The sequence below is a fragment of the Apus apus genome, chromosome 1 (genome assembly GCF_020740795.1).
Source record: "Apus apus isolate bApuApu2 chromosome 1, bApuApu2.pri.cur, whole genome shotgun sequence".
Lineage (NCBI taxonomy): Eukaryota > Metazoa > Chordata > Aves > Apodiformes > Apodidae > Apus > Apus apus.
In genome coordinates this window covers 109,333,981-109,360,228 of record NC_067282.1, presented here as the reverse complement: position 1 = coordinate 109,360,228, position 26,248 = coordinate 109,333,981, and positions in this window count along the sequence as shown.

Below are 26,248 nucleotides of genomic sequence, written 5' to 3'. Positions count from 1 at the left end.
ATACCTGACTCCTCCAGCCGCGTAGGTTATCCCTCCATGTCTAATCTGTCACAAAAGATTTGTGTTTGAAGGCAAAAGCAAGGCTCTTTTTTTATTTTATTTTTTATTACCGTAAATCTGTCAAAGGGGAGCAGCTGGAGCAGAGCACTAAACCCTGAGGAAAAAGAAGCAAAAAGTTGTTTTGGTGGGAAACTCAGCTAAATCGTTTAAATTAGAAATTACTGACACTGTGGGTGTTGGAGGTGCCAACTGAACACCTACCTGCTTGAATCAAGAGATTGGGAAAAGTCTGAGAAGTCGTGCAAAAAAAGATCATAACACTGCCTCTTCTCTGATGCTTGCTAACCTAATAAGATTTTCCTCACCAAAATACCATGTGGTGCTGTGAGGAAATGGTTGATTTACTGTTGAATCATAGGGCTGGAGTCTGAAGAGGTGGTAGATAAAATGTATCAGAGAAGGAAGTCGAGGCTCAAGTTTCATATCATGTCATTTGATGCTTCTGTGGCCTCACAGCTACAAAACAACCTCATGAGACAGCAGTATCTGTTCCAGTGGTGAGCAAGCACTACCTCACTTGCCCAAGGACACGGAGAAGGCTCCAGGCTGGAGTACATCTGTGTTGGCATGTAGAGGTATCCTGAACTAGTGCATTAGCCTTTCCTGACACTTTCCTGACCTGATATCAGGTGCCAAGGGGTCTGCCCACCCCCTCTTAACTTAGAAATGAATCAAATGATGATGTGAAATACCACACAGATCAATTCAGAGGAGATGATTGTGAAAGCATTGAGCATCTGACAGCAACCACAGAAACACAGAATCGTGATGTTCGCCCTAGAGGCTGAGGACAGCCAGGACCACAGTATCTCCCCTCACAGGGGCAGGGAAGGGCCAAGCTGTGGGGCCACTTGCTGGATGAGAAGGTGGGAAAGGCAAGGGGCGAGCGGTTAAGGGATGCTGGGATGCCTAATCTGCTGAGGGGGTACCCTTATCTCACAACAGGACCTTTGTTAGCTGCACACAGCATCTCTAATTTCCCAGCTATTCCAACAGACATCTCCTTGGGGACCCATGCAGAGTCCTTGGGGCTCCTTCATGCAATGGCCAAAGCACACAGGTACCTACTGTGTCTGCAGCTGTTATAGTTTTGCTGCTGGTTACACTGAGCTAGACAAAAGGAAGACAGTGTTGCCCATAAATAACATTAGCCAGATGTTTTAATAAATTATCCCTCAGCCTCAGACAGTGAGAAAGGGGGAGGGCAAAGGGGTGTCTTGAAGCAGCGTCTGTGCAGGCTGGGAGGGCAAGATGGTCTCGGGTGCCGCTCCTGCCTGCAAGCAGAGGGGCATGCAGCCCCAGCTCCTGCTTCTGCTGCTGCCAGGAGGAGCAGCTGAGTGAGGGAAGCATGAGAGCCCTTACTGCAGCTACGGGAGCTGCCCCACAGAAATAGAAGACTTTAGCACAGCTCCCCTCACTGTGTCCCTAGCTAATGCAAAGAGTGGAGAGGGTTATTTCAATCCCGCCTCCAAATTTCTTTCTAGGAACAGATGTTACATCAATCAAAGACCTTTACTCCTGTTGAGAGCTGCCTTACTGCACAACGAGGCCTCTGGAAGATGAAAAAACTGTTTCTAAAGAAAGACATAGAAGTGGATAGAGTGGTGGAGGTGATGGTACAAAATGTTGCTGCACTTCACTGCAGAAAGCTGCATTTCACTCCTGAGCAAAACCAACATCCTGATCTATAAGGGGACTCCACTGCAGCACTTTCCATCAAATTAAATTCATAGCTTAGAGTGAAACATTCACCTTCCGCTAGTAATGAACTAGAGACATCAGAAAAGGCTTCACCAGAGACAGTACCCCCATTGGAAATACAAAAAGGTGGATGTAAAGTCCTTGTGTGTGAAAAGGCAATATTGATTGCAGAAAGTGGGTGTGAGGGAGCACACAGGCAGTATGACTGAACAAGGGTATACATGCCTCACTATTAAATGATAAGAAGTTTGAAGGGCAAAGTGTGTGTTAGATGCATTTTGCTGCATTGATCTCAAAGCTCATTACATAGAGTATTTATACTTTAGAGAAAACTGCCCCTCACATCTGCATGTGTGACTCTTGTTGACAGTGGGAGATGTGAAACTGAAAGTGACACACCTTTGAACTCCCATCCCACACATGCTAGCCAGGTGACATTAAAATTTTAAACAGCTTCACATTTCTTTAAATTCATTATGACTAGAGAAACCTAATGCAATATTGCCCTGCATAAGGAAATCACTTGGATTTCAGTTTCTCCTCTGCTGGTTATGAAACCAATTTTTTTTTTTTTCCTTTTTCTTTTCTTTCTTTTTTTTCCCCCTCCAATAAGCATACCCTACCCAGGGCAGTACCTCCAAGGCACGCATTTCATTTTTATCAGCCGGGCAGTGTGAGTCATGCTATTAATCGGTACCAGCAGCAACACATCACGAGCCTGTCCTTTGCTGCACAGCCTATATTTAGAAAGGGAATGAGGCTGCCACTGGGTTATATAATGATGCTGCTATTTATAGATCTCCATTATACCTAGAGAGTAGGGTCCTGCCTTCCAAGCTGTGAGCAGCCAGGCTGACACAGGTGTCACTATAGATTCCTGATCCTCCCTACCTTCCCCCCCAGCACATTTGCAATTTTGTTTACCCACCACTATTTCCATCTGTTCCTCCTGCAGTACATTTGAAATCCTATGTGTTCAGGAAAAAAAACACCACATTTTAGAACCTATTATTACTTGTGGAAAGGTAAAACAGGCAGTCACAATGCCAATGAAATAACTATATTTTCATTTCCTTTCCTTTTTGATTGCATGAACCTAGCCAAATCGAGCTGCCTTAGAAATGCACCCATATTTCTAGTAGCACTGCCCTAAAATTCTCAGATTGAGGTTTTTCCACATTTTTCTGTTTTCATACTGATTTTTGGTGGCTTCCAGTAGAAAAAGAAATGTAAGACAGATGACTTATTGTTGGGCCTGAGCACACATAAGTCTGGGGGTTGGCAAGCATTTGTGTTGGAGGTAGAAATGCAGTTTCTGCTGTATCTGACATCTCTCACAAGAAAATAATGGTTAGGTCATGCACAGCAGTTAGTTCAGATGAAGTATGGTTTCAGACATCTAGTTACAAAGCAAATACTAACCGTTTAAGGTGAGCTACATAAAAAAGGCTCAGGGCACAATCTCCATGCTTGCACACTAGAGGCATTTCAGACCTTGGGTGTTCATTTGTAAATTGTCTAGAACTGGACATTTACTTTCAGAGTAGTAAATTAATTCCTGCCTTGGCCTCTAAGTGTCCACACCCCCCAGTCAGCAGGCTCAGCCTCAGCTGGAAGTAATGAAACAATGCAATTACCTCTCACTGAATCTCAGCATCATCCCACAGCAGCACCTTGGCTGTGAGACAGTGTAACATTATGCAGTGCAAAACTGGAAGGAGTGGCTGAGACACCAGAGGGTCATACCGCCATCCAGAGGTACCTCCACAGGCTGGAGAAATGGTCTGACAGGAGCCTTATGAAGTTCAACAAGGGAAAGCACCAAGCCCTTCACCAGGGGAGGAACAACCCCCTGCACCAGTACATTCTGAGTGACAATTGTCTTGGAAGCAACTTTGCAGAGAAGGATGAGGGAGTCCTGGTGGACACCAGGCTAGTACACGAGCCAGCTGTGTGCCCTGATGGCAAAGAAGACCAATAGCAGCCTGGGCTGCATTAGGCAGAGTCTCACCAGCAGGCCAAGGGAGGTTACTCAGCGTGACACACATCTGGTGTGCAAGGGATTGAACTTGACCATCTCCAGAATTGCATGCCCAGCTGGGTCAGTCTGCTGGCTTGGGAGAGCAGTTACTCATCTGCAGGACTGCTACCTCACAAACAAGATTGTGTTAGTGTGGGGCAGTGGGTGCCAGGCACTACTTGCTGGAGGAATTCATGTCATCCAAGTGTGGTGCCTGGGTTCTTTGTGCAGTGGGTTACAAGATGCTGGGTGCTGGGGCAAGGCAAGTGGTGAATGCACTGGTCTGCACCTAGCAGCAAGAGGGCTGATGCCTAGTAAGATGGCAATTTTGTTCTCTCCTTGTCCCTTTTTGGTTTTCCCTTATTTTTTTTATCTCCCCCTCTTCCTTTTTTAGGGTATTAAACTCTGTTCAGACATCCAATGTTGACATGAGCTGGTGGGAGCAGAATATACTTGGAAGCTTGTCAAAGTTGGTTGAAATTGGCTACTGACTCAACAGGTTTCAGAGGCAGACACAGGCACAACCCATGCTATCACATAAAACAGGTTTAAAAATGTTTCCTTGTAGTACCAAAATGGTTTATTTTATAGTACCTATGCCTGGGTTTGGGTTGTTTTTGCTAGGTTTGCCTCACTCTGTATCATCACATTGTGTCAGGCCACTGTCTAGGGCAAGTACAATAGTTGCAGCTTATATTTAAAGCGCTTAAAATATTAACCATCATACATCAGTCTCTTCATTACAATTATAAACAGCTTGTTTCTGCAAATTGAGATAGGTAATGATACAAAGAATAACGAAATGGTGCAGGTTTCATTCCTGTCCAGGGTTGCATTTCGCTCAGGTCCCTGGATTTATTAAATTCCCTCCTCCCGTTTTGCTTGTACGTGCAATGCATATGCAAGTATCACAAGATAATTACAATATAAAGAGGAGAACCATCAATGTGATGCCCATTAAAATATGGTCACTGACCAAATCCCTTAATATACTGAGTTACTGCAGTTGGCTTTAGAAGACGCCTTGGAGAGGATTAACTGCAAAGTGTGTTGAACCAAGGGCATATCTCCCATTCTCAGCTGCCACAAATAGGAGGTAAGTTTTGCATACAGAACGAAGGAGAATATTTTTGACAGCTGGAGATGCCTATCTTTCCTTACCACAGGGAAGGCTGGACAAGATGCTGCCTGCCACCTTTCCAGGCTAACATTATCTACACATCAGCAAAGCTGCTGAATGTCAGTTTGTGATAACCAGGGAGCACTTGCTTCTATATGCAGAGGAACTTGCCACCACACAACAGCAGCACATAATGCTTTTTGAAGTGGGACAAGGAAGGTAGAAAATATGCATTCAGAATGCACACCTTCCTCACAAATCAATTTGAGGACTGTTTATTAAAACATGTAACAAAATTACAAATACCTATGTTAGCTAGAAATAATTACCTATCATATTTTATTAATCTATTGATACTTAATTTGATCTGAGCCTCTTGTAAATATATTTTGGCAGCTATTGAGTAGTAATAAAATACTACTTCTGCCACAATAAGGACAGATCTAAATGCTGTGGAAGACAAGAGCTGTTGCTGAAATGTATCAGTTTTTTAGTGTTCTGAAAGCAATACAGGTAGACCTGTCCCCAACAGAGAGGTTTTCAGAATATACTAATTTAAATATTTGAATACCCCACAGGATATTATTTTGGTGCAATATTACTCTATGGGCCCTGTTTCCACATTGTGCTGTATTTGTAACAGTGAATATTATGTCTTCATACAGACTAGGACACTGCTGATGTTTCTTGCTTAGGGAATCCCTTAACCAGCAAGTAGGTATGTCCCCTGTTCTGGTATGCTCTTCAAATAGGGATGCTTATACAACACAGATCTTCCTCAGTTTTTCCTCCTCACTGTAACTGTGATACTGATGGGATTGGGTTGCAATGAGGCCAGGAGAGGATTAGCCTCCAAAACCAGGGTAAGTGTAGGCAAGTGGGACCTGAGCTCTCTAGCCCTATGATTTACTCAGTTACTTGTGGAAAGAAAAAAAAAGAAGTCAGACATTGCTTCCTATTATAGGGACTGATGATGCCTTTTTTGCAATTCATAACTGCTCCTCTTCTCTGCAAAATGAAGAAAATCAACCAACAAAACTCATGAAAACCCCAAGCCCCACAATCCAGGATCAGGAACCTGTTCCTTTTTCTCATGGTATTGCTCATCACACTCATCTACATTAAGGACCTTCATGTCCCATGACCTTTGTATGCTTGGCTGTGCATGGCAACAAATTTGGAGCAGAAGAGCAATCTTGTCAGCCTCACCAGCTATTCAAGGAGACTGGACCTCATTTAGCTGCATAGAAGACATCCACTTTTCTCCTGGTGGAATGGCAACCTACACACTCCAGAGGTGAGTAAGAATTTGGACGTGTTACCACGTTTAGGGTGAGATTAAGCTCCAGTTTAACACACCAAAATGTAGCTGTCTACATAAGAACCTGGTGGCCATGCTCCCATTAAGGTCAGTGGACTATATTGTCAATACAGTTAATAGAGCCAGGAGAGCTTTTGACCGGGTGAAGTGTTGCCATTCATTGTAGGTGAACTCTCTTGGCTCTGCCAACTGGACTGAGTATAGCTTTATTCTTGTGGTATGTTCTGCCTCCCTCCAGGAGGCTGAGGTCTTCCCTAAGCTCCACATCACCTCAGCCAGCCCTGTGCAGGTGTCTTGGCTACCCTTTAGTGTCTCAAATGGCACCAGAAGGTGAGGCTTGGGAGCTGAATTGGAACCTGACCCGCCACTGGTTACAGAGTCTGGGCATGTGGGTCACGTTTTGACATTTAACATACCACAGTTATATTTAGTCATCACACCCTGCCAGCAAGATCTCATAACTAGTGTTTCCCAGTGGCAAACTCTTGGCAACTTCCCTCTCAGACTGTAGGTTTTTGGCTCCTGATGTCCTCAGCTGGCTAGACATGGCATCTAGACCCCAGATACCTCTGAACTCCAGTTTTTGCCTTTAGCTCCCCAAGTCACTGCAGCAAGTGAACTAACAAGCTTCAGGTCTCTGTGAGAGCACAGCTTGAAGTGTGGGGCAGGCAGGGATGGATGGGGCAGTGCACAAGGTGTGGCAGAAGAGGTCTCACTGTCTTACTAAGCAGTACTCTTGGCAGACCTACTTTTCTTTAATCACCGTTGAGTATGTTCTCAGTGAAATGCTTACAAATGATTCAAATGTATAAACAATTTTATTTTTATTTTTAATTTTTTTTTAAATAGACATACAGTTAGTGAAATAGTGATTGCTCATTCTTGCTTAAGTGCTGGCAGGAGCTTGAATAGTTGGGAATAGCTGCTGTAAAAAGGTTTGAGTTCAGGTTCCTCAGAGACTTTAAAATATGTCACAGAGTTTTTAACTAGTTTTACAATCCTCTCTCTCCCTACCCCCAACTGATGGGCTTTGTGTTTCAGGATCCTGCTGTGCATAAAAGATGTACATTACCTAAAGGAAAATAAAACTGCCCTTTAGCAGATATATTGCTTTTCAAAGCAAATTGGTTTCACTATATTTGGAAGCCCATATGTGCTGAAAAAATCCTTTGACTGAGAAGAGTTACCCAAAGCCCATAAAATATACGCACAGTAAATGTTCATGAGCTCAAAATCGGGAGTTGTTTGGTTGAGCTGCAGGAGACATAATGCAACTGTAGAACATTGTTTTATCCTTTCCTTCACTCTTTGCTCATTACTATGCAAAGCCAGTGCTATCTAATGGTAGAAACATTTCTGGCTGTATCCCTTCTGAGGTATTTACAAAACTGATACAATGCAAATTAAGCAAATTCTGAGGCTTCCCTCAGCTTTTCAGATAACTGATTTTAAAGATTCCTGTTATTCTGCAGAGCTGATTCAGAATTAACCTGTCCTTGTCAGGCACTCGTTTTGGGGCACTTCTTGGGTACCTGCCTATGCCTCTCACTTTGCTTGGACCTTAGGAGACCCAGGAGAGCCCAAGGACAACCCTGGGCTACTGAGCATCAGGTAATTAATGGAGAACTGGATCACGGTACCACTATTGTTCCCCTCACAGTAAAAGCATTTCCCAGAGCTGCAGTGGGGTGCATGCCTGTGTTTTACCTCTCAGAGATTAGAAGACAGGAAAGGGCTAGTTATCCAGGGAGCAGGAGGGCTCCCAAAGAACGCTGCCTGAACTGTCGTGTACATTATGGCCTGGGGAGAAGCTGCCCTCCGGCTCTCAGATACAGAAGGAGATGAGAGCCCTGTATTTGGGACACACATAAATGAAGGGGGTGACTTCTAGAGAGGGATTTCTTAAAAGATAAAATCTTTACAAGGCAGATCAGGACTGCTCCTTTGCAGAGGCAAGGAGCTAGTTTATATATAGTAATATAGTAATGATTTAGATATTAGATAATCAATATTTGATATTAGATATATATAATATAATAGTGAGGCAATATTCCATCTTTAGCCCATATTTTCTCCTGCCTTCAAAAGCATTCTAGTTCTTCTGTACACTGCTCCTTGACTAAGAATATGAGGCTCAACATCTTCCTCACCAGTTTCTGGGATAATCTCTCACTAATACTGCCCTGGCCAGGTTTCCCAGGGAAAACTCAGCTGCTCATGCTCTGCTCTTGGTTGTCTCTGTCCCTCTGAATTACTGCCTGAGGTGCTCAGACAAGCTCTCCTCCCGTGCAATCCAAACAGGGATTTCTTACCAGAAGGCTACAGCTGAAGCTGTTTGGCTTTCCTTTCTCATTTCATCTGGAGCCGGTTAGGGACAAATATGGGTGAGCTGACAGCTCTGAGTAGCTCCTGGGAGGAGGAAAGCTGAACAAGCTGCAGGGAGTGGTAATACTTTGTCTCTGCAGAACTGCAGTAGGCAGACAGAGTACTGCTCCAGAGGGGTAAGTTAAACCTGTGATAGCCAGGAAGGTTTAGCTGCCACAACCATCTGCCTTGCTTCTCTCCTGGAAGCTGCCTCCCTAGCTGAATGATTCATGAACCACCTCAATTTACAGCTTGGCATAGTCACAGGAATTAAAATTAATGTGAGCTGGCTTTGACATATTAAGCTGTAAGTACAGCATTGCAGGGACAGCTACACATCCCAGTCAAGGTGTGCCTGGTGTAGGCAGGGATGTCAGCCTCTGGAAGGAGTGTAAAATGGATCCTGAAAAGAAGTACATCAGCTTTCCTAGTGCCATTCATGCCAGATATGTACCAGTAACTTTACCACCCCCAAGCTATTTTTCCTGTAGCAAAGTGTGAGAGAAACCATTCTGTGACCAGTTCTCAAGACAGTGACCAAAACCTGTTTAAAAAGTTGCATTCTGGAGCTCTGTACCCCAGAGGACCTTTCTTTAAGACTGAGCACACTCTTGTTAAACCCTGAATTTGAGTCCAAATCAGAAAAGGAATAAAACTATATAAATCTGCATCCATTTGCTGCCTTTGCTTGTTTTTTTTTAAAGAATGTGCTTCCTCCTCTCCAAATATGAGTTTTTATTAAAAAAACCAACAAACAAACAAACAAAAAATGAACAAGTAAAAAAAAGATTCTGGGAAATCTTTTTTAGATTATGTGATTCAAAACTTGTCTCAGAAAGACTTGAAAAGTGTTTCTGTTTCTTTCTGGGAATTTTTAAGAACCTGACCTGCAAATCTAAAAATCTAGGTATCTAGATATACTTCTAACAGGCAGTTTTCACTCACTCAGCCTGCTTTGCATCTCTCTGGTTTCACACAAGCATCATGGCTTGTAATTATGCTTACTGAGAGGCATAAAAAATTGTTCTCATCACTTCTTCACTATCTGAGATGTCCTTGGGGTAAATTTTTGTCTTTTACTGGCCTAAAGGGCTGTACAGCAGAACCAGGGATAGCATGCATGTGCTGAAGTAGGTGCATCTCTTAAAAATCTATACTAGCTTTATCTGCCAGGTGTGCCTGGGATATACTTCACTAAATGAATCTAGTATGCTTCTTTCCACTGTATGTAATGAGTGACTTCAAAATTTTAAATGGCATTGGGAGGGCAGCTTGTGGGATTTCCTAGGTCTGCGAGTTAAACTAAGCAGTCTCAAAATACAGTGAGTCAAAGATAGAGAACAAAAAACTACTTAAGAACTCAAAAACCCCTCAAAAAATGACATTGACAAATGAGCAAAGAAAATACTCAAAGACAACCTCTTCAGTGAATAGCATTTAGATCCAGATGGTATTGTAAATTATTCAAGGACAGATTCAGGTCCCACCACACTATTTTCCCTCCTCCTCCTCCTTCCCCCATTCCCTCCTCTCTGCACTCCCCCAGATGCTCACACTGTGTCCTCTGCAAGCCAAGTGTGAAATAGCTGCCTTCATTCAGGTGTGACCTGCATCAGCCCTCTGGGATTGTGGAGGGGAGGGTGTTTTTCCTTCTGATTGTTGAATGCATAAGGGCATAGGCAAGACCCATGAGGAAAACTATATCAACTCATATTCTGTGTGTGAGGCCTTTAAGTTTCCTCATGCAAGTATCAGAATTCCACCATTGATGTCCCTGGGTTGCATGGATCTACTCTGCTCTAGAGCCAGTTGCATAATTTTACAGTGACAGTAAATGCTGCTAAGCTGGAGAAGCTGGCACAGAAAGTCTCCTCAGGATCACTGATGGCCAGCACTTTGCCCTCTGCAGCTCATGTTCCACCGTGGCTTGTTCAAGATAAACTAAAAAAGATGGGATCCCCATCTACCCACTATAAAACAACAACCTCATTTGGGTGTCATGTCCATGAATGAACTATCTAAAACACAGCACCTAGTTTATTCTTTGTTGTGCTTCTGGGGTACAATTGCTGGGATTGCAAGGAGAGGACCATTTTTTGCTTAGGAGTGATGTAATAAGACAGTGACACTAGTTCTTTTGTTAGCTACGGCTGCTCCTCCCAACAAGCCAGACCTCACAGTGACAGGGAGCTGAAGCAGCCCAATACCACATATATGAAACCAAAGAATAAGTAGAAATTTCAGCTTTGCTTTTATCAGCCTGCAGGCAGCTGGATCTTGTGTTTTTTGTCTTGGCTAGCAGAAGAACCCCACCTCTCTTCTCCTGTGATAGATCTGGAGGCTAAGAATAGACACAGCAAGTTTCTCTGACAGGCTTTAGTGATGTCTCCTGAGAAAAAGCGGGCAATCAACAGTCTGTCAAGTTAGGAATCTGAGGAAAGAAAGACAGATCAGGAAGCACAGGACCAGTGTATTGACTAACTGCTTTGTTCACCATTCATTTAGGTGTCACCTGCTGCTAAAGAGGTTTTGCTTTTCTCTCCTGTGGTTGATTACATCAGTGGGTGATGCTTCCTTCACTACTTGCTTCCTTCCTTCCTCTTCCTCGAAAAAGAAAAGAAAAAATAAGGTTAAAGCCATGCTTATCAGGGAAGAAGGCTTCAATTATCTTACAAAAATATAAATTTCATGATGCAATAGTGACAGACATGATGACAAGGGGAGCACTTCAGTAACAGACCTCAGCATTTGTGCAGTGCTGTGTGCATTCAAAGTGTGGTACTTTGACCCCAGCAATCAGCACAGGCCTTCTGCAACAGAGCTTGGAGACTATCGTCACCTCCATCTAGGGCTGCTGACACAGATTGTACTGCTAGTTTAAATAAAAAGACTAGTTACAGTTTATTCAATCATAGAACACTTACATTGAACAGCAGATTATAATTTTATATAGAAAAGGTTATGAGGCTATGGAGCACTTTGCCAGTGGTGCTGTCTGATGAGCAGTGTGTAGAGACCAGCTTGTGGCATCTTCTTAAATACTTTGTCTTCTGTTTCACTTGCAAAGTGGCCACCACACTTTGAAGAATAATAAATTTTATTGTTTCTTGACTTCACAAGAGGCGTCTCAAAGTGAGAATGGCCAGCAGTCTACTTCTCCATAGGAATGTTGCCTAGGAAACATCATCCTGTGGTAGCTGTATGTTTAGTAAGGGCAAATCAACTTTGTCTCTAAGGAAAGATGGCAAGTAAATGCTTCTAAAAGGAAGGAGATAAGGGAAAACAAAGCCCACTCTCCACCCCAACTCCAGCCCATCCTTGCTCTCCTGGCAGTTAAGGCATATCATTTACTAACAGCTAGAGCTGCAATTAAGAGACTGACTGATGCTCTCTATTAACCCTTCTCCCTTCTCAGAAAGGGAAAGAAAAGAGAACAAGGGAGAGAGAATTATGGGTTGGAAACTAAGCTGCACAGCTTTAATGAAACAGTAATTATGAAAAAGAAAATTATGAAATATATGTAAATATAGGGAAACATATGGAAATATGTACAAATATATACAAACCCGCTACTGCGTTACCCCTCAATAAGGCTCACGTCACCACTGAGGCTGCAGGGCGGGACCTGGGGAAGTCCTGGACTGGGATTCTGGAGTCAGTAATAGATGGGAGCTTGATGCAGGAACATACAGGTTGGGATCAAAAAGAAAAGAGCTTGACTCTTGTGATCCCTCAGCTTTATACGGAGTACAACACATATGGGATGAAATTCTTTGTTTGGTCAGTTTTGGTCACCTGTCCAGTCGGCTTCTCTTCAGATGAGGGTTGCAGGTGTGACCCCTTTTCTTCCCTTTCATTTCCAGTACACAATAAGTTTGGCAGAACAAAGCGGTGATCTTAGTTTCTATAGGAATAAGTATAACCTTTTCTGCACACCCTTCTCCAGCCATACCTATAAACATAGAGCATTATCAGTCCTAGAAGCAGACACTGACTCAAAATTGTTAATTTCAGCAAGTGCAGCTAAATAGAAGAGACTTAACTGAGAAGTAAAACAACTAAAAAGAGATTTAGTTCTGTCCTGTCTCAAACCAGGACAATGACCTTGGGAGGTTCCTGAGCCTCCCTCACCCTGCTCCAAAACACCTGCACAGATATAACCCTAATCCTCAGAACACCGTTCTGAGAAGGACAGGTAGCATAATTAAAGAACAAGAGGTGACAGAATCAGACACTAATAAAGATACTGTCAATACTAAGGTAGTGAGGAGAGAAGTGGAGGGGGGGTGGGGGGAGCTTTGGGGGAAATAGGACAGCCCCCAGGAGGGAGGGAATCAAACCTCACCCTTCCAAAAGACTGAGAGTCATAATTAAAAGCATACAGAAAACAAAGCACAGCAGTTTAGAAACGTGTTGAAGTGAGGTGATAAGGAGGAGATAAGCCACCTTTTGTCCCTTCACAAGAGCTATCAGAAAGCTACCTGGTGAAAGAGCAAACAATGTACATTATAAGAAAACCTGTTTTAGAAAAAAGGTAGAAAAGCCCAGGGAAAACTGGAACTAGTGGATGAAGGACTTCAATAGATGTCAAAGCTAGCTAAAAATCTTGTGGTATGCATAGTGCCAGACACAATATTGATTTCCTGGAAAGAGAGGGTCAAGTACAGGTGACTCTCATGATTTCAGAATAAATGCCCTTTTCCATCCAGTACTGCAATCACTGTGGCATCTCTGCATTTCCCATGAGTGCAAACACAATAGTGCTGTAAAGTGCTCTTCACTGCTCAGAAGCACTCTTTTGTTTGCTTGTTCATTTTTTAAAGTCATAGTAGTTGTACATCCATGTATTAAATTAAAGATTGGAGTGCTTTTTATAAAAAAAAATTGAGGCTTAGAAGTTAAAATTTTAAATCCAAGGACCCCTTTTTGTTGTTGTTTTCATTCCTTTCCTCTAAATCCCAAAGACTTGAGCATCTTCTAGCATTACGTCTGTATTTTGCAGCCATATAAATAGTCTCTGCCAGTTGACACTTCCACTGGAATTTTGTTTCTCCTGTTACTTGATGTCTTGCCTTGTATCTAGTGATGTTTCTTGTCATACAAATTGGCACACCTTGTTTAATCTGTCATTGCTGCCAAAGTGCCGTCTTCAGTTACTCCATTTGTTCACTTTCTACATTAAACAAATTGATCTTTCGAAATATGATTCATATATTCATTTTCCCAACACACACAGGGTGCTCAGATCAGCTGCAAAATGTTCTTCTGACACCACCTTGCAATTCTGCTCAAAGAAGAATTGCATATTACCTGACACCCAGTTACACATGTAGTAACACCTCCAGAGCAGGAATGAGGAACTCTTCCCTTGTTGCAGAGCAAAAAGACCTTTTGCAGGCTACAGACTAACACTTACTTCAGTGATGTGAGAATGGATGTGCTGGGTAAGGCCAAAACACTGTTCAGCTTTCTGACTATGCTCAAGAAAAAGTTGTAAGAAAGGAGAAATATCCCGAGGTTTTTACACAATATATTTATAATGCACTTATAATGAAGACATTGGCTGCATCCAGCCTTTGGGAAAAAAGGTATTCACACTTCTAATAGACAGTAAAATCATATTTGAATAAAACAGCTTGTTACGGAAATGTCATCCACTGAAGGGCATATTCATTTGACTGGTACTGTCTCCTCTAGGTGGTTACTACAGACCTGACAGAGGGATGGGAACAGTGGATTACTGGTAGCAAAGCTTCTTGTGGAAGGGCTGAGTTTTGTTGGATTTAGTGCATAACAACAGATCTGATGAGTTACTGTCATCCTGTCAATGCACATGTGAAAGAAAGGGGGAGAAATAGAAAAGAAGAAAAACAAGGTTAGCAGCTGGCATAAATCAGTATCTCTACTGGCTTTGACAGAGCTCTGGTGGAGCTCTCCCAAGTTATCCTGCCTGTGTCACCCACATACGTAAGAAGCAGTGTTAGTGACTGTGGTTGTTAAAAGTGATAAAATAACTTTATATGGACAATGTACAGACTGTTAGTTATAACTGCTATTTTGTGACAAGGAAGGAGATCCATGCATCTGCCAATTGATTCCAGGGGATTACCATCAACTATATATGAGGTCTGACCTTAGGGTGTAGCAGGAAGCTGGGCTTTAGTGGAGCTCTTCCAAGAGTATTAAATGGCAAACAAACAGCAGCAGTCATAAACTGAGTTTGGAGATTTTGATTCAATTGTGTGAATGATCCAAGCTGCTTTTCTGCAATAGAAATCCTGACTGGCTTGCTTCTGAAATTCCCAGTACTTAGTGACCTGAGGGTGTCAAGACATATAACACCTGAAAGTGATGGGACCATGTATTATTTGGATCTATCTGAACCTGAGGAAAAGTCTCAATTCTGGGTGAAATTCTTTCATTCATGGGAATGTATGTTTAATTCACTTGGGGTTTTTTTCTGCTTTTAATAGCTGCTATTTACTTATCAGAAAGGAGCATATCACCTTGTTACTCCTGGGCATCCCATGACTCCAGGACACTCAACCATTTCTTAATTAATAAGAACATGTTGAAGAAATAATCCCAAACAAGGCTTTTTGGATGATTTCCCAAAAGCTCCAAACAAAATCACAATGTTCTTCAAGTTATCATAAACATTGATTTCACCTTAATTTTAAATAGGCTCACTATAATAGTAAAACACTTTTAACTTTACTTGTTCAAAAAATAATTTTATAGAAAATTTTCTGATTAGCTTCTGTGTTTTCCATTCTCTGTTTTAATGGTGATAAATTACATTTCGTTCATGCCAAAATTACCATCATCACAGAACTACGCTGAAGAAACCACTATTGTAACTTTGAACTTAACTAATTTCTGCTCAATGAAGATGAAAAATGTTTCTGTCTGAGACACTAGGTCATATCCTCGAGTAAAATAACATGCCTTGAGTTTAAGGAAAGAAAATGCTAACAGCTCTAATGTTCCCATACTCAATATGACAGGGGCAAATAACTCATTTTTTTATGGGAAAAGGCTGGATTTAGAGTAAATCTTTGTTTCTGAGTGATGATAAAAGAAAGGTTGATGTTATTATCATACTCGATAGTGTTTGGGGAAAATGATGAGGCATCTGTCTATTTGACGAATTCATGTTCTAGCCAGACTTGGCAATACAGAATCCTGGGAATCCTATTACAATTTTTTTCCCTAAAAATCTTTCACAGTAAACAATTCTTCATTGTGAGATGATATATCAAATTTAATCAGGCATGTGTGGGATACATGTGTGTTTACATGTGTGTATGGAAGAACAATTTTGGATTAAAAAAAAAAAAAAAAAGGCGAACTACTAACAGGCTATAAATCTTGTATTGGTTAAATTTAAATTCTTGGCCGTTGGCCTGCAAGATAGCAAAAAGTACTCAACAGGCTGCCTTGAGAAGTACCTTGAAGCCAGAGTTTTCTGCATCCAGTGGCGGGGACCACGTTCTGTTGTGCTCTGGTGTAGCAGGAAAAAAAGCCAATGAATGCAGCAGTCATCACAATTGCCCTAGGCTATTCATATTGATTTTAAATTCAATTATTTTAGTATGTCCTTTCAGATTCGAGTCGACTGTGGGCTATGGAAGATGGGGGAACTAGAAGTTTAGGGAAGTTGAAAGGGGCTTGGCGAAAACAAGATTTGCAGAAGGATTAAGCAGTTAAATATTTCCAGACAGGCAAATAACTATCTTTTAATGAAAACTGTTTGCAATGAAATCCATTACCATTAATATTGGTAATTAAATTGTCACTTTTAGATTTCTGGATTAGTATTTCATGAAGATGAAAGGGAAATGTCACACCTTTCAGGTCTTTTGGTTTAGGCTTTTCAAGATTGCTTTCAGAACAATGAAAATTAACAGCTACTACTATGAGCAGAATAAGAGACTGAAGCAACAAGCAGAACCTTGTGGTTGGTGTCTACTACAGGCTGCCTGATCAAGGGGAACCTACTGATAAAGCCTTCTCACCAGCTGTTTTCCTGCTGGGGAATTTCAACCACCATGATGTATGCAGGAAAAGTAACTTGAGGTCTAAGCAATCCAGGAGACTCTTGGAGTGCTTTGAAGACAATTTCTTAAGCCAGCAAATAGACAGTCCTGCCTGGGATGTGACACTGGACCTGATGGTCACCAATGCAGGAGAACTCATCAGGGATGTCAAGACTGGAGGCAGAGTGGGCTGCACTGGTGGAGTTCTAAGGGATATGAGTCAGATGAGGAGTGTAGTCAGGACCCTGAAGTTTAGGAAAGCAAACTTCCAGCTCATCAAGTAGTTGTCAGTAGGACCCCCTGGGAAACACTCCTCAGGGACAAGGCAGTAGAACTGAGCTGGCAGGTCTTTAAGGATGCTTTCCATAGAGCTGTAGATCTCCAGGTGCAAGAAATCAAGTAAGGAAGGGAGGAGACCAGCATGGCTGAGTTGAGACCTGCTGGCCAAATTAAAAGGCAAGAAGGAACTGCACAAGTAGTTCAGGCAGGGACTGGTATCTTGGGAGGAGTACAGGGACACTGCCCAGATGTGCAGGTATGGGGTCAGGAAGGCCAAGCCATGGCTGGAGCCTAACTTGGCAAAGGATGTGAAGAATAACAAAAAGGGCTTCTACATGTATATCAATCAGAAAAGGAAGGTTAAAATGTCCCCCTCCTGACAAGCAAAAGTGGTTAACTAGTAACAAGAGATGAGGAGAAGGCTGAGGTTCTCAACCACTTTTTTTGCCTCAGTCTTCACTGGCTACTTCTCTCCTCACACCTCCTGAGTTAAAGGACCTCAGGATGGGGACCAGGGGGAGGAAGTGCATCCCACTGCAAGTGAAGACAAGGTGCAGGGTCACCTGAGGAACATGAACATACATAAGTCTAGGGGACTTCATGAGATGCATCCCAGAGTCCTAAGGGAAATGGCTGATGTAGTTGCCAAGGCACTCTCCATGATACTTGCAAAATCATGGCAAAATTCCTGGTGACTGGAAAAAGGGAAAGATTACATCCATTTTTAAAAAGTGTAGGAAGGAGGACCCCAAGAACTGCCATCCTGTCAGCATAACATCTGTACCTTGGAAGATATGAATTTGATGGGACTGTTTGGTGGATAAGGAATTGGCTGGATGGTCACATCCGAAGGACAGTGATCAATTACTTGATGTCCAGATAGAGAGGGGTGACAAGTGGTGTCCTTCAGGGGTCCATACTGGGACCAGTGCTGTTTAATTTCTACATCAGTGATATAGACAGTGGGATCAAGGGTGCCCTGAGCAAGTTTGCAGATGACACGAAGCTGACTGGTGCAGTTGACATGCCAGAGGGACGGGATATTATTCAGAAGGACCTGGACAGGCTGGAGAAAAGGACCTGGGGGTACTAGTGGATGAAAAGCTGGACATGAGCAAACAATGTGAACTCACAGCCCAGAGAGCCAACTGCATCCTGAGCCACATCAGCAGAAGTGTGGCCAGCAGGGCAAGGGAGGTGATACTGCCCGTCTGCTCGGCTCTCATGAGACCTCACCTGGAGTACTGTGCCCAGTTCACATGGACCTGTCAGAACAAGTCCAGAGGAGGGCCACAGAAATGATCAGAGGACTGGAGCACCTCTCCTGTGAAGACAGGCTGAGAGAGCTGGGATTGTCCAGCCTGGAGAGGAGAAGGTTCTGCAGAAACCTCATAGCTGCCTTCCAGTACCTGAAGGGCCCACAGGAAAGCTGGAGAGGGACTTGTAGTGACAGGACAAAGGGTAATGGATTGAAACTGGAAGGGGGGAGATTTAGGTTAGACATTAGGAGGAAATTCTTCAGTGTAAGGGTGGTGAGACACTGGCACAGGTTGCCCAGGGAAGTTGTGGCTACACCATCCCTGGAAGTGTTCAAGGCCAGGTTGGATGGAGCTTTGAGAAACCTGATCTAGTGGGAGGTGTCCATACCTATGCAGGGGTGTTGGAACTAGAAGATGTTTAAGGTCTCTTCCAACTCAAGCCATTCCATGAAATTATAGACTGTTTCTTCAGTACATGCACATGCTAGTTTGTTGCAGCTGAGAGCATTAAGGCTGTGTCTGTTCTCTGCTGCAGGCTTTGACACTAGATGATAAACCCATCACTGCCAGACAGGAGCAGCCATCCTGGGAGCATCAATCCATTGGGAAAAATGGTTTTTACTCCAGCTTTGTAACCTTTGATAACACTTTTCTGAGCCTGGAGTATTTTTTGGAATTTTGTGTTGGTTCAGAGTTGTACAACTCCTTCTCCCTTGGTTCACCGGCTGCTCAGGGCTTTTTCCCACTTATTTCAGTTTATTACTAACTTTTTGCTTTTCCCTGCCCCAGTTTTTATAAAACTTATGGAACAAATCAGCTAATTGGAAAGAAGTGACTACTGTGCTGATTCATACCCATCCAGAGCTTTGTTAACAAACTTGCAAATGGGGAACCAATATTACTGTTCAGGGTCCACAAGGAACAAAATAGCTCTGCCTGACATTCAGATCCACAGCTAAACTAATAGAACTGGCAGTGGGGACGAAAAAAAGATTCTTCCATTTGCAATTTGACTCAACAGAAGCATAGCACTTATAAAGAAAGAATGCCATTTTAAAGCTACTTCCTAGAAAAAATTGAGGAAAAAAACCCACCTCTGTAAGCAATGTACAGCTCACTGCAAAATCCTTTCACAAGCTAAGAGGACATCATTGGGTCAGTGTAAAGGTCTGTTACTTGAGCTTTCTCCACAGTTCTGGTTTTGGCTGGGATAGAATTAATTTTCCTCATACTCACTGGTATGGGGCTATGTTTTGGATTTGCACTGGAAACAGTGTTGGTAACACAGGGACATTTTAGATACTGCTGAGCAGCACTTACACAGAACCAGAGCCTTTTCTGCTTCTCACACCACTCCACCAGCAAGTAGGGGAGGGGACGCAGCTGGGACAGCTGACCCCAAACGGGCATTTTTTTTTTTTCATTTACATCGCTTGTCTTTCTTGGGTTTTATTTCTCTCTCATTGTTATTTTCCTTTTCATTAAAACTACTTCTTCCTCCTCTTCATTATTATTTTCATTAGTAGTAGTAGTATTGTTGTTATTATTACTATTTAAATTAATAAACCATTCTTATCTCAACCCATGAGTTTTCTCCTGCTGCAGGGGGAGTACATGAGTGGCTGTGTGGTGCTTGGTTGCTGCCTGGGGTCAAAATACATCCACCTATTCAATCACTGTGAAGAGGAGGTGAAAATGACCTGTGTCTTACCTTCAAGACCACAGAAGTAAAATTTTGTCACTTTTAGATATGTATTCCCAAAGGAGGTATTAAGCTATGTGATATTCAGAGCAGATATTTAGAACATTTAAGCCTCATTGAATTCACAGCTGCTGCACTAGTTTTGCACACACCAGGCAAGAGGTCTAGGTACCACAGCACGTTTCCCAGCAGCTGACACACTGCCTCTGCTGGTTAGCGGAGAAGACTGAGAAACTGAGTTTTCTGTGTTTTTTTTTTTTTCCCTAGGGTAGGTTTAGGCTTACCTCAAGTCAACCAGAAAGTGCCTATAACCAACTGGGAGGCTGAACATATCCCCCTGCTTGTAGTCTCCTTTTTTAAAGACCAAGGTGGTGACAGTCCTGTAGCAATTACTGGTGGCCACCCTGAGCAGCACTGGGCTGCTCCATGTTCAGCCTTACTGCTGGCTAGAAGTCCCACCAGGGTGGGAGAAAGGGAAGTAGGAAAGGGAGAGAAAAGGACTCTACTGTTGTTAATTTAATGCCTACTTGGCATTAATGCCTATTCAGAGCAGTGAAGGCTTTTCCTCTCACAGGGAGGTATGCCTGTTTTGTGACTATGGATGGAATGTCAGGTTATGTGGGGAACCAGCCCAGTGTTATTAGGACTTAACTAGCTGTGTGTTTGCCTTCATGCTGTAGAAATTTAGGACCAGGTGAGAAATTTTTGTGTTGAAATGTTAAACAAAGGAACTTAAAAGTTCCTGAAAAGCTTATTTCAGTAGCCTGATGCACTCAGTTTTTGTTAAATATATTGACTATGGTCTGTCATTTACTGCCTACTAACTGTCGCTCCAGATGAATTAGAATCACATAACAGTTCCATATTCGTGTACTTTCAGATAGGTTAAGATGTAAGATGGTTACTTACACGATTGTTGTGAACTTGAAAGAAATATAAAACCAAGAAAAAAATTATCCTCACAAGAGATGCTATTAATTAGGTCAGATATAATCTATTGTCTAATGAGACCCTTTGGAGTTTAGGAGTAAAGCTTCAGAGCTTTACTCTGCTCAGAGCTTTATTCAGAGCTTTAACTGCTCACTCTGGTGTATTAAACACAGGTGATTACTGTGATGATACAGGCCTAGGAGTGTCTCCATAACCTGATCAATTCCAGCAGACAGTCTGAAGAGCACCACACCATTATCACTGATCCATAAAAAGGGAAACCAAGTGTTGCAGAATGTAATTAAAAGAGCTGGTTTTATGAATGGTAGGTTTGATCAGACTGTGATTGTTTGCAATCTGAATCAATGATATTTATTAAGTAGGAAATTTTGTAATGGGAAATCAAGTGACAGACATTTGCAATATACCTGCTTTTCTTCCTTGGGGTTTTACCTAACAATTTTAGCCATGCTTGTGGACTGTATTAAGCAATAATTAATTACGGACCTGATCCAATGACCATTTAAATCAATGAGGCCAATACCATGTAATTCAGAGACTACCATTCACTGCAAAGGGCTTTGGATCAGCCCCAGCAGCTATAATGTCCGTGCTTGAAAAGCTCATCCCCAGACTGTGCAGCAGTTCTGTATCAGCATGACCAGCAAATTAATACTGAGAATTTTAGTTTCTTTTCTCTGTTTTGATTAAGACTATCAGGTACATTTTCCCACTTCATTAGGGAGATTAAGATGACCGGCTATGATCTCCAGGGTTGAATCTGGGATATTCGACTAACCATATGCAATGGTCTGCTAAGTGGCAAAAGAAGAAAGTCTTCCCTTACTCCCTTTCAGGCTGCACCTAAAAGGTTGGCCTTGCTACAGAAATTAATTTTTCCCCTATTAATTAAACCATGTACATTCATGGAGACCATTAATATGGTACTGCTGGGGATGTTTACAGGATACATGATGATGCAGAGCTCATTAAGATTCTCTACAGATATTTAAGGCAAGCAACCAAAAAATAGTTGAGAAGGCTACCCATGTCTTGCTTCAGCATGCATTCAGATTCTTCACAATAAGAGCTAAATTTACGGAGAGGCTTCCCTATGACTTCTGCTTCAGCACACAAAGCTTTTTCCCTCTGAGTTGTATATAGAGGATGGATTGTAAATGGAGAATCCAGCTGTGCTCCATTTTTATAAGGTATGTAAGAGTTTGTGTCTACATAAATTATTAACACCAACCTGTGTGAAAAACCTGCACTGTCAAGTGAACTGCATATACAAGTAAAAATCATGTTTTCAATCCACAGATTTAAAAAAGCTCCCTTTTGAAAGTGGATTCTTTTTAACTTGCCATTAATTTGAAAAACTTCTACACAGCAGCTATAATCTCTAGAATTCAATGTAACAAAACCTGGCAGCCTGCCTTATTTTTCTTCAGCTTTCTAGCAGTTAATGAGTGAATTTTGTCTTGAAAACATCCTTTCTTCATTTCATAACTTATTTACTGTAATCATTCAAATTCCCTGAATGAAGTAACACCATTTCAAAAGGCTGAGATAGGATGCTTAGGGCCAGATCAGCCTGTCAGTTCCATGCAGCCTTGCTCAGAGATTGAGGGAGCAATGGGCAGTAGGGAGGGAAGCAGGGAAACCCCACCAGTCTAGACAAGCATACATGTTTTCCACTTCAGTGATGCAGAATGGTTCTTGGAAGTGACAAAAAGCTGTATTTGGAAAAAATAAAAATCCTTCACTCACCATCTTGTATAGGAAGGTTTAACAACAAACCACTTATCTTTACCCTGCTGCAAAAAAACACTCCATTTCCATTTTCATTAGGAGGAAATCAGCATTTAAATACTGCTGTGAAAATTCTTTGTGTATCCTATTGTCAACTGAAGATTGGAAATCCACTTGGTTTGTTTTTCAGTTTGTTTGTTAAGAAGAAAGCCTCAACAAAGCCTGTAACCATTAACATAATTGATTTAGATTCTGCTGTTTATAAGCTTTGTAAAAATAAGTTAATAGAAGAAACCATTTTTATTTTAAGGAAACCACTACTACTGAAATATGTTAAATCATAAAAAGAATGTAGCTTACTTTTATTTGCCTTACATTTTTCCCAGAGACTATGCCTATGCCAGAGATTTAATAGTAAAATGGAAAAATGCTTTTGTGAAAGAGGTGATCCAGAACATTACTAACACATGTACCATGGCCCATGCCTTAGTAATATTTGAGGTAATGAGGAGACTTAAAATAATGGAGCAAAACTGGGAGTGTAATTAGGATAGCTGGCTAATTTTATCACAGTCTTAATTTTTATTACCCTGACAATTACTTTGTAAGCAAAAAGTTTAAATAACCATGTTAATTGCATTGATTAGTTCTTGCTACAGCATTTCCCACTAATGATCAGATCTGTCCTAGGCTGCCTCGCCAGCACTTTACAGACAGCTCTGCTCACAAGTAGGTGTTTCTTACCATTGAAATGCTACTTGTCAGAAGAGAGCTCTGTTGCCCTTTTACCAGTAACTTCCTGTATTCTACAGGGGGGCCTGTGTGTGCTACATCTGCGCCTAAGGCCAACCCTTGAGGTAAGATTTGAAGGAATCAGGGATGGGTTTAAATGTCAATCAGACTCACACTCAGGGTTTGGGAGGGGATGGATACCAGAATCTCTGGCCAGGGATCCCAATTGCTTGGCTTCTCTCTCATCCATGTTGTAGATTTCAACACCACTATCAAAGCATCAGAGCAACCAAGGAAGAATTCCCTCACCATCAGAGCGGGTGAAGTCCTTTTTCATGAGGCGCAGTTCTTTCATAGAGAAAGGCTGGACAAGGTCATCATCGTCATCTGATTGAGGAGGGCCTGCTTTTCTATCTGCTTGAGAGTGGTCTGATTTCTTATCTCTTTGAGATGTACCTGCTCCATCAACTGATTTAGATTCCTCTCCTTCCTCAGTCTCAGCCTCTGTTGTTACAAGAAGCTCCGGATATCTCAGGGAGGAGCGTTTTGCCTTTGCCTTGCTTCTGGTCACAGGATGAACTAGCCTAATTTGAAAGGGAGTGGACTTTATCTTTGTAGAAACAGTTGTTTTTGTAGCAGCGCTTGTAGAGGCAGCTGTTTTTGTGGCAGCACTTGTAGAGGCAGCTGTTTTTGTGGCAGTACGAGTGGTGGTATCAGGAGCAGTGGAGTTGGCAGCAGCAGTGGCAGCAGCATTGCCTGTGGGGGAGTGGCAGTGAGTAGAGCAGCATCTTGCCCTATGCATCCACAATACATTATAAACATTCAGCAGAAGCATCCCTACTGCAACAATGCTACTCAGATCAAGAGCTGGGAGATTCAGCTTGAAAGAAAATGGAGAGGTAAAGTTGAACCAGCTACTGCTGTTATCAACATGAACCGTTCCATTCACCTTAGAAGTTGTACAATAGCAATTGTACTGTAACTGTACACATACAGTGCCCCCATAAAGAACAGTATCATAATCCCTAGGATCACTAGGCCAGTAATCATACGGTTGATTATGGCTACAGTTCTATCAATAAACCATAGAACAATCACAAGAGCAGCTACTAAGAGCAGAATGCTCTCAGCTGCACACCACATGTACAGTTGCAGGTTTGGAAAAAGATCCAGTAGATTCATTGCAGCAAGTGTCTGTTCAGTTTTCAATCCGTCAGGAAATTCAGCAGAATTATTACCCATTGCTATCTGAGGGTTTCCTCCCATCAGAGATGGAATTTTGAACACTTCCAATTGATGAAAATTTGTAATCTGGGCTTAAAATCAAGCCCCACGTCGGGCACCAGTAAATTGTTGTCAGCGGCTGACTCAGGTCTGACAACAATGCTCTCGATCCTCTCCCCCTCCCACCCAGGTAGGGAAGGAGAGAGAGAAAAAGAGAGAGACTTGGCTGGATTGAAAACTAAACTACACAGCTTTAATTAAACACTAATGATATAAGAAAATATATGCAATTATATACAGATATGTTCAGGTATGTGCAAGAGCCTCTCGCCTCCCCCCACCCCCAGCAACTCCCACCACTGGAGCTGAAACAGTCCCGAGAAACCCCGGAGCTGCTGCTGGAGAGAGCGGAGAGTGATGAGGGTCAGGAGAGCTCGAGCCTGGGGGTCGACAGTGATGGATGGAAGGAGTCCTCCCCGGACACCGGCCATGGATGGAAGACAAGGGAAGAAGAAGCAGGAAGGAAGTTGTCTTCTGTGATCTCTGACCTTCCTCTGAGCTTACGTAGATATATGGAATGGAATATCTCTGGCCAGTTTTGCTGTCTGTCTAACTCAGCCTCCTATGGAGGGCTCATACATCTCCCCGTAGTGTCTGAGCCAACAGAGTGAAGGTGCGGCCTTGAAGCCCCAGCAGTTAGAAGAACATTCCAATGTCTTATCAGCCTAGCTAGAACAGAATGTTGCTAGTTAAAAGAAAGCTCACTGAAGGAAAAAAAAATCAGTAAAAGGAAAATCGGCTTCATCCTGGCTCAAACCAGTACAAGGTTACATTTGCTTTTTGGTGAATCAGCATCCTTGAGTCCACAAAAATGCAGATTTGGATTATATACATTCAGGAGAGGGAGCAACTAGTAATTTGGGGATGCCATTATAGCCCTGGATGAAGACATAGGATGAGCTCAGCTGCCCATGGGAGATACACCTGCCCTAAGGCTGTTGAGAACAATGGTAGATGTTTCTGTGTGGGTTGCAGGAAAGCAAGTGGTGACACCATTCCCTGAGCTCAGCTGTCAGCCACAACAGCATCTTCTGGCACAATTTATGCACTGAGTTGGGAAGATTTAACAAAAAAAACTTCAGTATCACGATGGTATCTCCGGTACTAAAGCAGAAGGCTATGAAGCATTTGAAACCACCCCAATGGCTGAATCCACTCTCATGTGACATTTTGTTATCATGGTCTTTTTTTTGCACAAGTTATTCACTTGATTCAGGGTGCATTAAGATGATGTCCCTGAGCTATGAACAGCTGCCATGTAAGGCAGTGTTTCGCCAGAGCCTCAAACATGGTTTATGGAAACATGATCAGGATTTCTCAAGGGAAAGCTACAAAAGAGTTCAAGGTCAGCTTTTAAAATGCATATAGGTTAGGTCTGCTCAGCTCTTCTTTGTGTAATTTCATTGGATAGTAAAAAAAAAAAAATAATAAAAAATAAATTGATTAAATGCTATAGCGAATAAATATTTAAACCAAATGAAATGCTGAAAATAAAGGCTGAAAATAAGCTGTCTGCTCCTTTCTCCACCATATTGCACACTAGTCCTTGTTGGACTGCCTTTTTGATACTTCCACATCTTTTATTCCTCACCAACATCTCTACTGTCTTTCCCCTCCTCTGCACATCATGGTTGATTCATCATTGGTTGCATTTTCATTCTTTCAGCAAGAGGTCAAGCTCTTAG